Source organism: Passer domesticus, chromosome 2 (assembly GCF_036417665.1).
Source record: "Passer domesticus isolate bPasDom1 chromosome 2, bPasDom1.hap1, whole genome shotgun sequence".
Taxonomy (NCBI): domain Eukaryota; kingdom Metazoa; phylum Chordata; class Aves; order Passeriformes; family Passeridae; genus Passer; species Passer domesticus.
The window spans coordinates 101206064-101224758 of record NC_087475.1 but is presented as its reverse complement, the minus strand read 5'-3'; the positions used below and the strand labels follow the sequence as shown (position 1 = coordinate 101224758).

The following is an 18695-nucleotide window of genomic DNA, read 5'->3' as shown; positions in this document are numbered from 1 at the left end:
GAAAAATCCTAGCAAAGGATTTTTCATGAAATGTCATGGCTACATTCCTCCACTGCCAAGTACAGGAATGGAGCATTCTGCATCCAAGTGCTATTCCTTAAGGCACTTTTCCTCACCTACCCTGCAGAGAGCTCATTGAGCTCATGCATGCCCATATTCTAAGTGTGGTAACACCATTTCATTTAGCAAGTGAAGAAATAGTGCATGGTACACTCTGTGCATGATCTGCCATAATTGCAACGTGTAGTGTTGGTTTTTACCAATATTACTGAATGGGACGTACCTTGGCTTGTCTGGTCCCTGCTTGTTAGCTCAGGCAGCTCCCGACGTGTGTGAAGAGGGAGAGAAAATGATGCATCTCACTCCATCATCAGAAGGCTAAATAATTACTTTATTATTCTATACTGTATACATTGTATCTAAAGTGAATCTGCCTTGCACTCACCCTTGCTCACAACTGCACAGACCTGCACTCATCTTTGATCCTCTCCTGACTGTCTTGTGACAGTCTAACACACCCACAAGTCTTGGCCCTGAAAGGCCAAGAGAACAAAACATCCTCACTTCGGGTAAACAATCTCTATATTGCATTCCACTTCAGCACAGCAAGATAAGAATTATGTTTTTCCTTCTTCTCTGCTTGTCTCAAAGCTTCTCTCTGTTCAGAGGGCATGTGAATACCACACCAGCTGCTGAACCAAATAGCAGCAACTGTGGTGTTTTCACCCCAGAGACGCTCTGGCTAGCTATGAGTTGTGCTCTGGCTAGCTATGAGTTCCCAAGCACTGGGGACAAGTCCAGGCATGCCCCGAGCTCCAGTGCTTACAGGCTGGGGCTTATTGGTAGAAGAGGGTCACTCCTCAGGCCTCCCTGTGCTGGAGAAACCTTTTAAGGTGATGGTGAAGAAGGAGTCAGTCCTGGTGGAGGGTTTAATCCAGAGTTTTTATTCTGGGCCGCATGGCCTCTGAATGTAGTAACAGCTTCCACCAGGACTCTTCCGAGCGCATGGTGTGCTTGCCCTTTTAACCTGGGGGAGAGGGGCAGGAGAGGGAACACAGGGACCACCAACCAGGTACGGGGGGAGGGGGCCTCAGGGGAGAGGCTGGATGGGCCAATGGCCCCCAGAGGGTGGAGAGCATCCTTTGAACCTGCCAATCACTCGATGCTCCCCTGAAATTTCTGGGTTGATAGACAGTGCTCAGCAGGAGTCAAGGTGGGGGAAAGGAGAGGTGATTGACACACCACCTGGGGAAGGAAACTTCAGGGAGAAACCAGGGAAACTGAGGCACCCCATGACAATACACCACAACTGTGTAGGAATAAAAAGATTATCCTCTGAAAAATAAGCAACATTTTGCCATCCCTCAGCATGCAGAATAAGATTTAGATCCCCATGAGTTATTCTCTGTGCTCAAGGAAGAAACCATCATGTTTCCACCTTTATAGCATTGGTCAAATCCTGGCCAGGTCTATTAAATGCATATAAAGATTCCATGTAAGAACACTTCTATGTAAAGCTCTGGAAGCTATGCAATGCTAGTTCTTCAAATAAGAGTGATTTCACCTTATTGTTTATTGACTTTTAAAATTATATTTCATAGGCAACATGTCAGAAAAGGCATAAATTCTTATTGAAAAGAGCTACCACACCAAAGTCACAAAAAAAAAAAAAACACCAAAAACCAAAAAACAAAACAAAAAAAAAAAGAAAAAAAAAACCACCACAAACAAGCCCAGCCCAAAAGTTATGAGTGTCATAAATAGCAATCTCAAGAACATTTACTAAAACTGATAAACTGAATTAGTAAAGGTAAAGGATAAAGCGAGCTCATGCTTCATTATAGCAGTGCCTGTGTAATGTTCTCACTCTCCCAACAAGCTGATGTACAATGACCTTCAGGTATTAACAAAATTATTATGTGTTTCATCCCCAGTAACTCAGCAAGAGAGAAGCTCCCATGTGATGTGGTACTGCCTTCCTCCTTTGCCAAGGGCTGCAGAACTTGGAAAAAACCCAACGTAAACAGGAATGCAGCCTTAGGCTGTGCTCCTCTAAACTGAAAACACTTCAAGGGCTGCTTTAATACCCTCCATTCAGGACAACAAAAGGCTCTCTAGCCCTCAGCTGACTTCCAAGGAAAAATGGAAGCATTGAAGGATCCTGTAGGAGGACAGTGTGGTGTATTTCTACAACATAATTAATTTCCCCAGTAGTATCCTTAAAAATATTCATCCTTTTCATTAGGTGAGAGCTGCAAAATGGAAGCATCTTTTGAAAGCTTATTTCTAATTTTTTTTTGCCCTCTCCTAAAATAAAGGGATTTAGATCTACTGTCTTCAAATGGCATATCATAGGGGGGAAAAAAGAAAGAAAAGGAAAAAAAAAACACAGGAATTTGAATTCTGTAGGGGAAGAAAATTCTTTTTCTCTACTGATGCTCCCAGGAATCCCAAGGCAGTGGTTGTCAGTCTGGGAAATGTAAGTGCTGCTTAAAATAAATAAGGTATTATGGAGAACCTAATACTAGCAAAAGATGCCAAATACTCTTGGCAGAAAAAACTTCAGACAAATGAGTGACAGGGTGTTGTTACACAATGTACACAGGTGACCTGTTAAAAAGGTTAGAAGAAAAGGCTACTGTTAAAATACAGTGGTCTTCACCCAAACTGTTTGCACTGATAGGTCATTCAAATCACTTTGTGCTGTACTACAGATGCACAGGAGGGGTCTTAAGTGAACTTACCTGCAAAGCCAAAGGAGGCACTGACACAAGTGCCATAATAATGAAGACATGGGGGGGAAAAAGAAAATAAAAAGGGAGGAAGCCTGTGCCCAGCAAACCACCCAGTCACACTGGTGCTAGTTAAGCTTCACAGGTGACACACAGATGCTGAACAGAGGAAATTCTGCAGTGCTCATGGGTGAAAATGTATGAGGAGCCAACAGAGGAAGAAAACTAAAGATAACTTTGCTCACTGTTAAAGACAACTGCATTCACCACTGATAGTTCTTATCTAGGCAAAGCAGACTTGACCCAAACTTCAGAGATAGATTTGCAGAGAAATCTCACCACACCTTAGGGAACAGTGCAAAAGACAGGAGATGGCATTCAATTCTGAATCAGTGTCCAGCAGTGGCATAGATATTTGGGGCACACCGAGGAGAGATAAATAGAATTCACTATGAACACAGTATAAAAACAGAGAGATAACAAGCCAGAGCTCTGCTAGACAGAGCTGCAACTGTTTCATGAAGCAAAGACAAGAGATTTCTATCGCGTGGAAAGTACAGGCAGCTCAGGTCCACTTCCCCTCACAAAGTGGAGACTAAATTTGAGTGCAATAACAGATTACCTAAAGCATTAGATTCTTCTTTCTTAATTACTTCAGAAACTTTAGTATCACAGGACTTTGACTACAAACTTCTTCTGTGTCTCTTATACAGGAGATTTACTAACAGACAGCTCCATGCATCCCTAAACAAAGGAAATTCAGGTAGGCATCTTTAAAGAAGCGCAAAGGATAAAAATCAATCCCATGAAAAACAAGGAGCCCAGGAACGCTACAGGACTTTGATTTTCTCTGTTTTCATCCAGCAATGCTGAACACAGCTTCTCACTCATCATCCTGGTACTAGAAGACATTGTGCAAATAAGGCATAACTTCATAGCGCTGTGAGGAGTCCTGCTGCTATTCAGAGGTGATGTAGCAGCCACATCCACTAGGATTTGCCATGCCAGACACTGCACAGCACCTACTCAAGGACATCCAGCACCTTTCCCAAAATTCACTAATTGTGGCTTTTAAGGCTTAAGAAAGTAATATTTCTACTGCTTCCCCTGCAAACCTATCAAAGTGATACATCTCACTACTAGGAAATATTATGCACTAAAATGAAGGCAAATTTATAAATCTCATTAGTGGGATGACTGTGCTTTCTTCAACCACCTACAATATTGTTTTCAAAAGACAATCATCCAAATGCCAAAACTGAGTAAGCAGTAAAGAGCTTCTGATTGGGAGTTTCCATACAAAGATGCCAAGCACCAACCAAGATGAGAACCACACTTTTCTCTCCCTTGTTGGTATAGGGCATCATGAAGTATGATAAACCTGGCTTTTAAGTTTCCCCAGAGCCTTTTATCCCACAGACATAAGATTCCTATTTTCTGTAAACACTAACTTGGATCAGAGGGTTTTAAAGAGCACATTATTAGAACAGGCAGTTTCAAAATCCAAATGAAAATATAAGCTCGGTTGTTTAGAATCTGGGATTTAGTTCATGCTGTTCCCAATGCTTAAATATTTCTTTCCTGTAAACTAACAAAGCCACATGTCTTTTAAGATAAGCAAAAATAAAACCCATTTTTTACAGCACTTCCAGGGAGATAACTGAGCCTAGAGCTTTGTGAAGTCAAGGGCAACTACTGATTTCCCACAGAGATACAATGTCACCCCCCCCCTTTTTTTTTTTTTCTTTTTTTTTTTTTTTTTCAGAGCTGACTGGCTCAGTAGGATACCAGTTCAGCCCACAGCAATGATGGATGGTGCTCCTGCTCCAGCATCTCCAGACTACCAGCTAGCTGAGAAATCACATATAAGTGTGTGGAACTCTACCATTCTTCTGCCTCCACTGAACAAACCTTCTTCACACCTCACTTACTCCACAAAGAGACTTCAACCACCAGCAAAGCTTGTTTTGATTTCCAAATCTGTTCGTATTTGTTTTTGCAATCCAGGAAACCAAGATACTGCTGGGAGTCCATGGCAGGGGCAGATTTTGACACACAGGTTGGATCCTTTGCTTGCATGCAAGGTTAGATGCCTGACTTCATCCACAGCATGGAACAGAGAAGTGAGATGAGACGTCTTTGTCAGCTTCAGCAGCGCTTTTCTCTGTTTGATTCTGGTACTGACCTGGATGACTTTGAAAGGGAGACGGGTGCTACCTTCCCATAAGGCTCCCATGGTAGAGGATATCCAATAAGTAGATTTGGAAGAGTGTTCTCCCAGTACAAAAGGCCTTCAGAAAGAAAATATCAAGGAGGGGAAAGATTTCAAATATGCAATTTTACATATTTTGAGAAGCAGCAAGGGTAACAGTATATGATTTTTCATCAACCCCAAATATCCCATGGCTGCCCTGATTATTAAAGGTTTTATCCAGTCGCAATTATTAGTAACTATGTTTTCCAAGAGCAAAAAGTTATCTGGAAATACACTGTTACCTTGTAAAGAAGTAAGGCTTCTAGCCCTTATTAATTAATTCCACAGGCCCTTTCAAGGGGTACAGTGGCCTTAGCCAGCTTCTGTCCAGAATGTGCCTGTGCAAACCAAGTATCCAAGAAATCAGCATACAATTAATTACAGATGCTGTTACCTACACTCAGCATAGCAGATGCCATTGCATGAGATTTCAGGCAATTTACTGAAGTCTAATTTATTAGAAAATGCATTAGCAAGTCAATATATCCTTATCAGTAATGAATATAACAGCATTAAAAATGCTTTTCCAAAAATACAGAGAACCCACAAGATATATATGAGCTTAATGCAATTGATGATTTGATTTCACACAAGGATTTTGCTAGAACTGCAGAGATTTGGGTGCTAACTTAAAATACATGAATAATACACATTATAATAAAACTAGCACAGCTAGGCAGGCCTGCAGTAATTGGTGCTGAAATTGCAGATCTGACTAATATTTTTATTACATGTCATTCTGCCCAGGTAGAAAATGCTCCCCATCTTGAGGGGTGAGATGAATCAATCAAAAATCTCGTATTTGGCTTTCGATTTTTTTGATACCAAAACAGTCTGCTCCTGGAAAGGACATCTTTCAACAAACTCAGCAGTGTATAGTGTACTTAGTTCTCAAGAAAGGATGCAAAGTGAAGCAGAGTCAGTGTCCTAAACCAGATATTCTAACCTGAACAAGGTTGCAGTATTAGGCATTGATCATAGAACAGATCTCCCCTTGGACATCCAAGATCTGGCCATAGTTAGGAACAGCACCACAACTGTGGATCTCACAAGAACAAGAGGAGCCTGCATGGGTGATCTTTCAAACTGATTTCCCTTGAAGAGCAGCCACAGCACACTCATTAAGTGCTTACACATCCCACCTACTAACAAGAGGCAGAATCAAGACAATACATATAGCAGAAACATCACAGACAGCTTTCTCATGCCCCACACACGTGGTGGCTTTACATGGCTTTAACTTCAGCCAGCAATACATTGCAGAGCCTATCAGCAATGCAGCAGCTTGATTCAGCTGCACACCCTCACAAATCTTCAATGAGGACTTGAAAGCAAGAAGCTGCATTGTGGAAGGAAGAGTTGATGGCCTCACTTGATTCACCCACAGAAAGCCATCTGCCTTCCAGCAATTGCATGAGACATCAGCTGGCAGCATCAATACTTTTTGTCCCCAACATGAAGCAAACACTTAGTTCTATTTCTATTTTTCCCTGTTTTCCCCACAGGCTCTTCCTTCTCCACATGCTGCAGAGCAGCTTTGTTTTCCTCACAGCCAGATGAACTCACTTGAATAGGGAAACCAAATTCCACCACCACTCTGTGCTAATTGCTCTCCTGGCTCTACGGAGGAATGTGTACCTTCTACATAAACAAGCTGAAACTACTTTTAATCTAGTTACACTTGGATTCTTCAGCATCCTATAGCAATCACAAAGAACTCCACATCACCACCAGAGAAAGTAAATAACTACGCAGATATTAATAAGAGTGCCCCACCTGAGGCAAGGCCTGCATTACAGTGCAGTCATTGCAGGAAAACCCCAAGGCAGGTATCCCCTGAGTAACATGGAAGGCATTGCTCCTTTAACTGCCCTTGTCCTGGGTAAGGCTCTTAACCTGCTCTATTTCATTATGTGCAGACTGAAATTTGTGCCCAAAAATTAGCAGGTCATACAAATGAGAAGCTAATTAATGGAAATGTATGTACTGAACGCAGCTCACTTTTCTCTTTTTAGCACATTCCGTATGCAGCACAGGGATAGCCTCATTACTGAGAGAAACAAGATGAACTGATTAAATATTTCATAGCTGTAGTTACAGTAAATGTCTTGTTAGTTGGGAAATAGAAATTGAGGGCAGCCAATGACACACTGCGGTATTTTTGCAGACAGACAGGTTCTATTTTTATCATCTTTGGGGCCTACAGTTCAGTTAAGTGAAGTAGCTCATCTACATTGTCCAGACACGTCTCTGTGACGCCATCCTGAGTGAGCACCACAAAGGACTACTCTGATCACGGCTGCAGCCTATGTGGGTCTCTGAGCAAAGAAAGGCAGAGGAGGATTTCTGCCTGTCAGCAAGAGAAAAAAAGCCCCGAGAGCTGGATTAAGCATCTGGAAAATTACTGCAGCCTCACAGCTTTTGCTGACTGCTACCCGGGTGAGTCATCACTAGTTGCCACAGCAACTGCTGCTTTCCTCCTCCGGCCACTGATCAATTTTGTCTGTGTGCAGGTCCCCTGAAAGCAGGAGCTGCGCAGATAATGTAACAAAGAGACAGAAATTCCTATAAAAGAGTATTTACATTTTGAATGTGCTAGTCCTGAGATTTACAGAAGGAGAAATAAAAGTTAGGGCAGAGACAGCAAATGCTTGGTTTGAGTCAACTTTCACACCACTGCCAGACAGGCGTGGTTAACAAATTAACCTGCTACCATTTTCCACTAACCAATACCTATAAATAAAACAATATCCTCTCCCAGACGTTAACATACGATGTTCATCACCCCTGTCAGATGCTCCATAATTTAAACCCACGCTCTGAAGTGGGGGCTGGCACAGCCCAATGCACAAGGCAAGAGCTGGCCAAAATGTTAATACTTCTCCACACAACCTCTCCCCTCCAGCGTGACAAAATGACCCCTGGCAAGGCAGCTCATCTTGGAAATACCCTATTCACCACTTATCTGCAAAGACAGGGTGGCAGAGGGTTTGGATCTTTGTAGGTAAGAAATACTCAAGTCCCCAGCACCTTGGGGTTGGTTAGTTAACCCTTCTCTACCAAAATTCTGGATTAAATGGGGCAGATGTTGGGTTACCTCTACTGAAACCAGGAAATCTGAGTATTTGTCAACTCTGTGGGTATCATAGAGGTCACTTAATACTTCCAATCAAATACTGGTTTTTGAACCTTCTTTTTTAATTTATTTATTCCCTGAGGCAGTTTAAAATGGCTACTGCTAAGAATCTGATGCTGTAATGTCAGTGTAATGAATGGCCCTGCTGCACACTTGTCCAGGATTATCTACAGGAACGTGAAAGCTACTGATAAGGCAAACCTGTCTGTAAGACAAAAAAGGGAAAGTCAGCCAGGGCAGCATTTCTGCTGCAAGCAGAGACAAGAAGCACATTTGTGAGGCTGATTTTAATGTTGATCATTGACAGTTGTGCTCATATACCGGACATGATAGAGCCTTAGAACATTCAAACCTTACAACCACCCATCCAGTTCTCATTTCTATTATCTATATATATATATATCAGCTTGAGGTGCTACTCTTCAGAGCCATTCAAGAACTGAATGGAGAACACAGACTTTTCCCTCTCTAGAAACGCTTTTGACTCAGTTCTCAAGATGGGAAGAAGAGAAGTCACTTAGGCACATCAAGGTCTGAATGACTTACAAATCACCTATCTGCCAGGCTTGCTTCCAAGTATATAATCTGAAGAGAAGTTTTGCATCTAGATGCAAGTAAGTTCTCTAAGACAGGAGCTTCTGCACTGGCAGGACAGGATAACTTCAAGCACAGTAGCAATCTGATGGTAACTTGAAGCTAAGACACTAAAGCCTTCCTCCCCCCCCCCCCCCCTTTTTTCCTTTTATCAAGTTTTTTAAGCAATCCAGTAGGCACACGAGCCTTTTCAGCAGGAGGCACTTCACCCTAGTTTATCTCCCAGATTGGCTTTAAAATTCAAGCATCAGCTTAGGTACAATATTTTGGTATTTGTTTGTGAAAGGGTAGATGGGGTAAGCTGTTCTTTTCTCTCGAGTTTTTTCTGAGGGGAACAATCAGATATTTTTAAAATTTCTGTTCTTTATGTGTCAATATCTATCCTAGGGTGACGTTATGATGCTTGTATCCCCAGTCGTTGTTCTGTTTATGCTGGATATTATGTTCTGTACCTTCAAGACTGACTCTGAAGAGCAAAGTTTTGTTTTGTCATCAGCCTGCTCCCCCACAGCTGGCAGAACACAGAGATGGGGCAGTACATAGTGCAGCTTTTTTTTTTTTGCTTTGCTCTTGCTTCTGCTTGCTAGTTAGTTTAGCTAAGCAGTCTGATTTTTCCCTGGACTGTTTTTCTTTCTTTCTTGGAACCATTCAAACCTGCTCCAGACTGAGACCTGGGAAACAGAGTTTGCACTTTGTGGCCTGCAGCAGCCATTCCCAGTGCTGGAGCAACCAATAACAGAGCAACCACCTCCACTAGAGACTTTCTGAATTTGTCACCCTTATCGGAGTCGTGAAAGACTGTTGTCATCCAATATTGTTTATTTTGTGCGCTGGGGGGTAATTTGCCTGTTAAATAAACAGGTTCTTTACACTTCTCTTTGAGGAACCTTTCCTGAACCAGTTGGGGGGAGGGGGGGTGTGTGGGTTTGCTTTCTGGAGGGTTTTCTCCCAAACTTGCCCTAAACCAGGACAATATCATATGATGTGATACCATACAACAGCATATAATGTGATGTGATATATGAACATGACCATGACCCATTCATTTAAAATTGCTTTTGAAGCTATGGCTTTTCTACACAAAACCAATCTTTACTACCATCCTTCAAAAAAGTTTATTGTTTTGACCATGCAGGCTGTGACTTTTTTGCTGGTGACCTCTTAACTGTTGCAACTCCCACAGGAGCAACTTTCTCTTTCTTTCCTTCTCCAGCATCATGCAGTAATCAAATTATGAAAACAAGTCACACAAAGCAGCAAGACAAAGAACAGCAACAAGAAGAATTAAAATTTCTGTAGTCTCACCAGGGAAATACTTTTAGCAAAGCATTCCAGCCCATCTTATACTTAGGCTCAATGACAGTTTCAAAACAAAAAACAACCAATCTGTTCTGCAGTCTCCCACTAGCAGAGCATAAGGAATATACAGTTGGAAGTCAAGGAAAACAGCTACTTTTACAAGGAGCCATGATCCAAGCCTGCCCTACATATTGAGCAGAGAAGGCTCAAGGGTGAAAAATGTGCCCAAAGGTTCCCGTCTTATGGCACTTGCAGGTCTGGGAGGATGAGCTTGTGAAAAGATGTCTGCAATATAGGAGAGGCTGAAATCTTTGAGCTAGAACAGTTGCTGTAGAGTGGGAATGGCAGCAGACCCATCAGCCACTCAGTAAGGGGGTCATAGCAAAAAAAGCAGAAATGACTGTGAAAGCTTTGTGAAAAATGAAACATCATTTGGTCTTTCGTGTCCTGCACTTTGGTATAAATAGCTGAAGAGACAAGAGCTTCTAAGCTTTTTGGATCTCATGTGAAAGCACTGGACTATTTTGCTGACCATGCAAAGAATAAGCCTAGTGTGACATCCATCAAGCTTCCCTACAAAGCAGAATTTCGCAGCAGGACTACACTGGTATGGTTTTAATGGTACTGTGTACAAAAACTTCATCTTCAATAGAGACACCTTTTTCTGGTGCCATTTACATTCCTTTGGACACCCACACAGGGAATCACAGGAAGACCAGCACAAATTCTAACCCACTAACTGGAGTGCTGCTGTCCTGTTCTTTCCCAGGGCTGAGAGCAGGGAAAAGAGAGAGGAGGGAGGAATATGGGACTTTCCACTCATATTAGAACTAATTCCAGCTGTCAACTGTAGTTTCTTATTTGTGATAAGATATCAGAGAAGGACAAAGTGGGTGCTGGCTCCCTTCCTGAATTCAATCAGGAATTTTGCAATTCACCCAAATTACATTTCATGGTTTAAATTCCCTTAACATGTTGACAGATAATTCCAGGCCTGAGGGCAAAAAGACAACTGCAAAGCTGAAGTCTTAAAGACTGAGCCTTAAACAGGGACATGGTTTCAGCAGTGAGAAACTTATCTTTGTTACCTTACTGATTTATAGAATGAAGCTGCATCCTTTTGTCTTAGATGAGAAAAAGTATTTCTCCCCACTTATCTCCCCGTAGCACAGATGGAAAAATACTATTAGTTCTTTCCACTCAGTCCTTAAGAGCATGAAGAGATCCCTCAGCTGATGCTCTACCTTTGAAGCAGCCAAAAGCAAATTAGCACAGCAGTTTTCTGACCTGGTCAAAGTTCAGAAGGTTTTGTAGAACAGGCAGGCTGCATCACACAATTGCAGGAGAGTTAATTGCCATCTGTCCCGATCATTCCAGACTGATGTTTGGCTTAAATATGGAGTTAATAAATTTAAGAACCATGTTGTAAGGCTGCATGCTGACCCAGATGCACCTCCAAAATATATGTATTCTTAAATAATGGTCACAGAGGAGCTTACAGGCTTACACTGCCCATGCTGGCAAAGAAGTACAACTATCAGTTCTGAGACAAGAAATCACTATGAGGCTGTTGAGTTATTGCAGTTATTTTGCACTAAAGGCAGACAAGTACTTCCTGAATCATCTAAATCAGACAGGAACACTGCTTCACTAGGGAGAATAAGAGATTAGGTTAAGTTTGATATGTATCATAAGGAAATATACGGGGTGTTAGAAATATGGTTAGTAATTCGTGGAAATGAAAGATGTATCAAATATATATGTATAAAATGAACTACTGGTGTACAGGGTGGGGGGAAGAGATTCTTCCCCAGGATGGCGAAACCGCGGCAGATGGACAGAGAGGCACCACAACATTTACATGCAAAGGAAACCTCGGCTGCATAGGAGATGGGCATTCACAGAAACATGCACTCAGTGACACCCAAGAGATGATGGCCCAGACAAGATACCTGTCTGAGAAGACCAGGGCCATCAACACCTTCCACCTGAATGCCAGATTCCGGGGATCGGGGAAATGTATTATTCTATTCCCGGATGAAGGCTTTGTGCAGCCCGAGCCAGAGAAAGAAACCAACTTGAATATGAAGAACTCAGAAAGAAACAAAGGGACTCTGCCACCGGCGAAATAAACTGTATAAGAACCGCTGCCTAGGAGCAGCCAGTGTGGACAGGAAGAATTGGTGCTAGCGAGGCCAATCTCACGTCCACCCAGCTCACCTCCCGGGGGTGGTACGCTGTCCGATTGGTTGGTGGCTGTCGAGACTGTATTACGGTCGCGAAATAAATTCTATTTTTAATTTTTTTATTGAAATTGGCTATTTTTCATTTTTCACTTATAACACGGGGGATGTAAAATTCTTCAAGCAAAAGCTGCTGGTGCTAAAAGTTCACAGAAGATCAACAGTTCATAAAAATAGAATAAGATTTGTAAAAAATGTGTATTTTATGATTGGCTTTTCGCAAGTATTAAAATGAATATTGTATTATGCTAGAAAGTTATGCTATATTAATTTTCTTAAGTAGCGTATTAAATATAGTTTTAGGTTATAACATAATGTTAAAATAGAAACTATGCTATGCAAGATATTTGTTTAAGAAAGGACTCGCACCAGATAGAAGCTACAGGAAACCTAAATCTTTCAGAGAAAGGGAATTTATTGCTCCCTTATCAGCAGAAAACGAACTTCTTCCCACCTCACTCAGACAGGAAGATGGCATGAGGTTTAAGAGAAAGAAGTTGAGTGACCAGACAGAATCCTGTGTTTGAATGGAATTTATGCATCATGTATGAGATGTATGAATATGCAACAGGCAATTGTTTTTAAGGGTTAATCCTCTGTTAAGGGGTGTCCTTTTTCGGGCTTGTGTTGCCCAGAAAAAGGTACCCGGACGTCCCTATCTCTTTGTTTTTATTGTCTCATATTGTCCTAATCTTAGATGTTCAAATTTTATTATTCTGATTATATTACTATTTTATGACCATTTTATTACTATTAAACTTTCAAAATTTCAAAAACAAGTGATTGGCGTTTTTCACAAAATCCAATGTCATAGCAATTGCCGTGTCTGAAACTTCTGAAAGCCCTGTACCAAATTGTCAGGCAAAACATGGTAATTTAAGGTGCATTAATGTGATCCTGCATGCACAGTACAGGAGTAAATATCTTAGACACCAGCAAGAAGTTCAGAAGAAATCATCATGTTTCATATTAACTAAGCATATTTAGTGTGAGAAAAGATGAGGTAGCAGTGAGAAGATAGGCTGTTAAAAGACTTCATTTTAAATCCAGGCTTATAACCCATGAAATCCAAAGCTACTGCCAGAAAAAAGGTACTTCATATAAACTGAAGCATATATGATTTAATTAATCCTGAAAATAGGAGATATTTTAGAAAAAATAGACCTCTCAAGATCCAGAGCTGCTATATGATTAGAAGTAACAAACATTTATTCATATAAAAAGGGGGAAAAAAGACCAAACAAACAAGAACACATCAAAAAAAAAAAAAAAGACAAAATAAACCTTTCTTCGACCCAGGAAGATTATTTAGGGACAGAGTTAGCACACACACACCAAAAAATAAAATTGAATATAAATACAATTAAATTAATCTCACTTGATTTGATAAAGAAGACCAAAACACAAACAAACATACAGTCCATTTGAATAATGCATGCTGTTCTTCCACTCCAGAGAGAATATTAATACATGTAAGATTAAAAATGTTATTTCTAGCTGGCCTCTAAAAATAGAACAAGTTGTTTTCAAGAAGCATAATTGGGAGAAGAAATTAAGATGTTTAGATTCCTAAGTAATGCTTCAATTTATTCTTTCACTGTCAGTGGACTTGTGCTAAAACCATCCCAAAGATTTTGACAACTTGGCCTCAACGTGAACAGTGCCTCTGTCAATTCTCAGCAGTATTTGGTTAGTGGTCACTGGCAAGGAAAGGAGGATTTTGAACACATCCAAGTGCACCAGTTTCTCATCTCAGCCCTTGGACTTTTTGCTTAGACTGTCAAAATTAAGACAAAAGAAAGCCTGGGGACTTATCCACTTGTATACCCACATTTTCTGTCTGGATCACTAAAGAGCCCAAACCCACTAAAAGCTGTGTTATCCCCCCACCAATCTGCAGAGCCATCTAGGCAAGGACTGAATGTTTTCACTTAACTCACCCTCAAGTGGTTAATCCCATTTTGCAGCTCTCTGCCACCACGACCACTCCCAGCCCAGGTTAATAATCCTAAATGTTAGCACCTACCAGTGAAAACTCAGCACAAAGACAGTGCTGATGTGTTACCGCAGCAACAGTTTTTCATGAAATTGCCCCCTCTTGGCTGCCAAGGGCCATTTGGAGAGCCTCTGCTCCCCTTCAGCCCACACAGTGTGGAGACACAGCTGTGTCAGAAACTGATAAGCTAAATTTACATCAGCAGAATGAAAAAAACCCAATCAGACCCCACTAACTTAAGAGAATTATTGTCTGCAAATGTGAGGATAAATCTGTTTCCACCAAGGACACCATCTATGGACATCCAGAAGGGATGAAAGCGGTTAAGAGAATTTTCAAAAGTAACCAAGAGCTAAGCAAGTTTAATGCCCAAGCAGTGTACATTACACACTCAGCCAGCTCATCTACATTGGATCTGCAATGCAGAATTGCATATGTATCAGATATCAAGGCAGTACTAGCATCCACAACATTCTCCTTCTAACCAGCAAGGCCTTTGAGGTGCACTAACCAGGAGCATTTAACCTTTCCTTACACAGGTTTTTCTTTTATTGTCTCTGAGCAATCCAACACAAGGAAAAACATGGAGGAAAGCAAATTCCCAGGGAAAACTCAGATCATGAGGCAAAATCACAGCCCTGCCTCCTCTAAAGGATTCTGAAAGCTGGCTAGGAATAACAATATAGGTAGGAGGGTGTTTGTCTCTTTCGGGCAGATGGGGAGGTTGCCTCTGCAGGCAGAATGGACGCATGATGACCACCTAGGAAAGGGTTGGTCACACTTAGAGATGACTCATCTTCCCAAATCAGTTATTGATAAGGCTCTCTTTGTGGACAGTAGGCTGTAAATTGCTTTAGGATGCTCTAAGATTAAACACCATAGTATAAATTATTCTAATTACTGGGTGTGGATTTATGAACTGTAGGACAGAAAACAGCCCCATCCTGTCAAAGGAGTAGCTTCTTAAAAAAAAAAAAAAAAAAAAAAAAATCAGGAAAACCCAGCAGTCCTGCAGTCTAATAATAGACAAGTCATGCTAGTCTAACTTTCTTTTATTTCTTGTGTCTCTCCTCAGGACATTTGTATACCCCAGTGTGTGCTGTTTCTAGTGACTGCTCAGGAACAAGACTAACAAGTAGACTACATTATGCCACCATTAAAAGCTGTTACTTTATAAAAACAAATTTCCTGGGATTGTATAAATTATTCCCTTGACTGGCATGTCAAGACTTCTGCTGATGATTTTCTGTGTCAGCCTGTTAGCTGTCTAATTTAAAGGTGAATCTTACCAGAATCCTTGGCCCAGCCCTAAGGCTGAAGGGTGCTTCAAAGGCAGAAGCAGATTCAGGCTGAGCTCTACAAGTAGCTGAGTCACAGGCTGCAGGAGGTGCATCTAGGCCTACAGTAACAGACCTGTAGAGCCCCACCTCTAAAATCCATCACTTAAATAGTGCATCTCACAGGAAAGAAAGTTTGTAATCCCATTTCCAGTAGCCACCCAGCGTAACCACTGAACGCTTATAGTGACCCATCAGAAATTGCCAGCAAACACTATGCTTGGCAAAAGACTAGAAAGGGAATTTGCAGGCTGACTCCTCTCATCTTATGTTGCCAGAACCTGCATTCATGCAGACATACCTCACAGCCAACAATGGATCTTCTGAATTTGCCCATTTATTTCTCCTAATGCCACAAAGAAGAAAGAAAAGTCAAGTGAAAACAAGCTCCACAATTTCCTCATGCACTATGGGAACCAGCAGACTTTAAAAAAGCCCCAAACAAAAAACCACAGGAAGTTGTAGGGTGTTTTCTTCAATTATATTAATAAATAGCAATAATCTTTCTCTGTTCATCTTTAGCATATCCCCACATCCCTTATTTATAGCATTCCTCCATATCCCACCCCAGTCCCTTTGCTTCCAGGGTCAAGGGTCAAACTAGTTATGTACTCTTCCACATCTTTTCTTGCTCTTCTAAAGCTTTTTAAGACGGTTGTTAGGACTGGCTACAGTGTTCAAGAGGTGGGTTATACCACTGGCATATATAGCCACAGAACAGATGTTTGACTACCTTTCTCTACAATTCTTAACTGCTGTGTCTGTGCCAGACTGTCTATGAAATATCCACAATACTCCAAATCTTTCCTGAACAGTAGCAAATTACAGCCCATCTGTGTCTATATCTATCCAGGTTGATTTTTTTTTCCTACCCAGAGGTACTCATAAATTTCAGACATCGGTTTCCTCATGTAATATCATCTGTATGAGATCCAGGTCATTGTAGACAGACAATGGAGCTTGATCAAGGCCCAGTGCATTCATCATCCAGCTAACAGCAGACAGAAACTGTTGCCATGTTTTAGCCTGGCTGGACCTACTGAGCTCACATTGATTCTTCCTCACTTATCTATTTGTATGGACTGTGGGATTTAGGAAATACTTCTGTCACAGGAGTACACTGCAGAGACTGTACCACTTCACTTTTCCATTTAAGGTGCACACAAGGAAAAATCCAATTAAAAAATCAATCCAAAATAAGTTATACAACTGCCAACCCCAAAGTGCCCAGTGAGGGCCATTGGTTATATTAATTTTGCTCCATCGCACTCAAGCAGACAGTCCCTTTAGAGGGAAAATATTATAGATGTCACAGAAACCTCAATTTAAATCAAATACTACAGCTCCAAAGCTCCCCACCCCCTAGTAGTAGCAAGCTGAAAACATACACACAGATGCTTAAAACAGGAGCCTATCACAGCTTTCAGATTCACAGAACATCCCTATAAACAGTTCTTTCTTGCACCCTCCCAGCTCTATTACCAGGATCTTTCCATCCCATGCAAGTCATTAAATAGTCATCTAACACCATCTGCTGGATTTGGAAGAAAAAAATTATACTAGCAACTCACTGTCAGGCAGAAAGGGAAAAGATACCACCCCAAACACTGAGGTGTCTGTGGCTTTGATTTGGTCCTTCTCACCATGCCAATGTTTTGGCATGGTGAGAAGGACCAATGCCCATGTCTTGTTTTTCCTTTCTTCTCACCCATGGCTTATTTTTGCTTTCTTCTTTCTTAAAGGCAAATCTGGGCTGCTGACACTAACAGGCACTCACAGACAAAAATTTGCCCCTGCCCAGGGGCAGATTTTACAGGGGGCTGTGCCACGCAGTGACACTTCTGGGTCACTGACCTGTATACCAGCCTTACCCATTCCTGATTAAATAACACCAGAAAACAAACAAACAAAAAAACCCAAACAAACACAAAAAAAAACCACAAGAAAAGCATACAGCTGTCCTGTAAACAAGATTTCTGCAAAGTCAGGATAGAATTCTGCAGGAGTGTAAAAATGAGCTGGCTTTCTGCTGAAATCTGGGACCTCAGTATGAGTCAGAGGCTGGGGATGCAGAGCCTATGCAGCAAGAGGAAGCAGCCATTACACATTCAGACATTATCTCAGACATCAGCCCCTGGTTTTTAACATCCTGTACAAAGGCTAAAGGACCAGTTCTCACTGCCATGCAAACATGAACATGTACTCTTCAAAGACTGGCAGGCATATTTTTAACATCCAATTAGGCAGCTGCCACTGCTTTTGGATGCAAGATGATAGCTTTTAATTAGTTATTTAGAGCAGGAGACTGCACCCTCTTTCTGTTTCTTCAGGTCAAATTGATTTCACACATCATCTGGCTTCTTATAAGATGTGATGCAATGATTAAGCTTTTTGTTTCACTGAGGTGAACGCTGACTGAAATTGCATCGGTTAAAAGGATACTGTGGAGGTTGAGTTTCCTACTTCCCCCTGCTTTTCTTCCCCCTCTGTTTTCCTACTTCTATACTGAAATTAGGGATGAATCACATGTTCAACAGTCAGACATCAGATTTGATGAAAGGTCCTGGTTAAGTCAGATACTGAGGGAAAGGACAGGTTCTCTATTGACTCCTATTGCACCTCTATTATGTCAGCACAAGTGCTGCCAGGATTTCACCCTCTGCAGGTGAAATGCATCTTCTCCTTTATTCTCCCTCTGCTACAGCTTTTTTGGTACCACTAATAATTTAGCAAAACCTCACAGCAGAAAGCAGGCTGGTTCAGATAATACTGTAAAAGCTGCAAGAGTTCCTGAATCATAGGTTCCCCTCAGCAGCAAGGGGAAATAAAGGTCATTCTTCATGTATCAGTTCTGCCAAAATGGAAACTTACCTTTTGTGAGAGAGGCAAGCATGACCATTGGGTGAATCTGAGGTATTTCCAGAAGAAAAAGGGTGGTTTTTGTGGCACTGTACAAAACACTAGTAAGAGTGACTCTGAAATACTGAAGACAGCTCTGCTCACCAAGTGCAGGATTGATGGATTTCAACTGAGTCACCACAGAAAAGAGCACTAGGATGAACACAGCAACAGAAAAACAAAATACTTCAGAAGGGAGTGAATTA

At 41.4% G+C, this 18695-nt stretch overlaps 1 protein-coding gene and 2 long non-coding RNA genes across 10 annotated transcripts in view; 1 reads left to right on the top strand and 2 right to left on the bottom strand.

Moving 5' to 3' along the window:
• The window catches only part of LOC135294584 (uncharacterized), a 255789-nt gene extending 255098 nt beyond the window's left edge, over positions 1-691 (bottom strand). The window contains exon 1 of one of the 7 annotated variants that reach the window (XR_010356657.1): positions 284-676. The gene's annotated coding sequence lies outside the window, so the exon portion shown is untranslated. Of the gene's footprint in view, positions 1-283 lie in introns of all 7 variants that reach the window. The other 6 variants (XR_010356669.1, XR_010356667.1, XR_010356654.1 and 3 more) reach the window with 6 other exon arrangements.
• Positions 692-4694: 4003 nt separating this feature from the next.
• Positions 4695-7119, bottom strand: LOC135294583 (uncharacterized). 2 transcript variants are annotated; one of them, XR_010356644.1, is made up of 3 exons: positions 6988-7111; positions 5229-5324; positions 4695-5023 (listed from the first exon to the last, which is right to left on the bottom strand). It is a non-coding gene; the product is annotated as an uncharacterized LOC135294583 (long non-coding RNA). The 2 variants fall into 2 exon arrangements; XR_010356643.1 differs by lacking the exon at positions 5229-5324 and having other exon boundaries at positions 6988-7119.
• A 171-nt stretch (positions 7120-7290) lies between these two features.
• Positions 7291-15438, top strand: LOC135294582 (uncharacterized). Its single transcript, XR_010356642.1, has 3 exons — positions 7291-7425; positions 14794-14940; positions 15330-15438. It is a non-coding gene; the product is annotated as an uncharacterized LOC135294582 (long non-coding RNA).
• The last annotated feature ends 3257 nt before the right edge of the window (positions 15439-18695 follow it).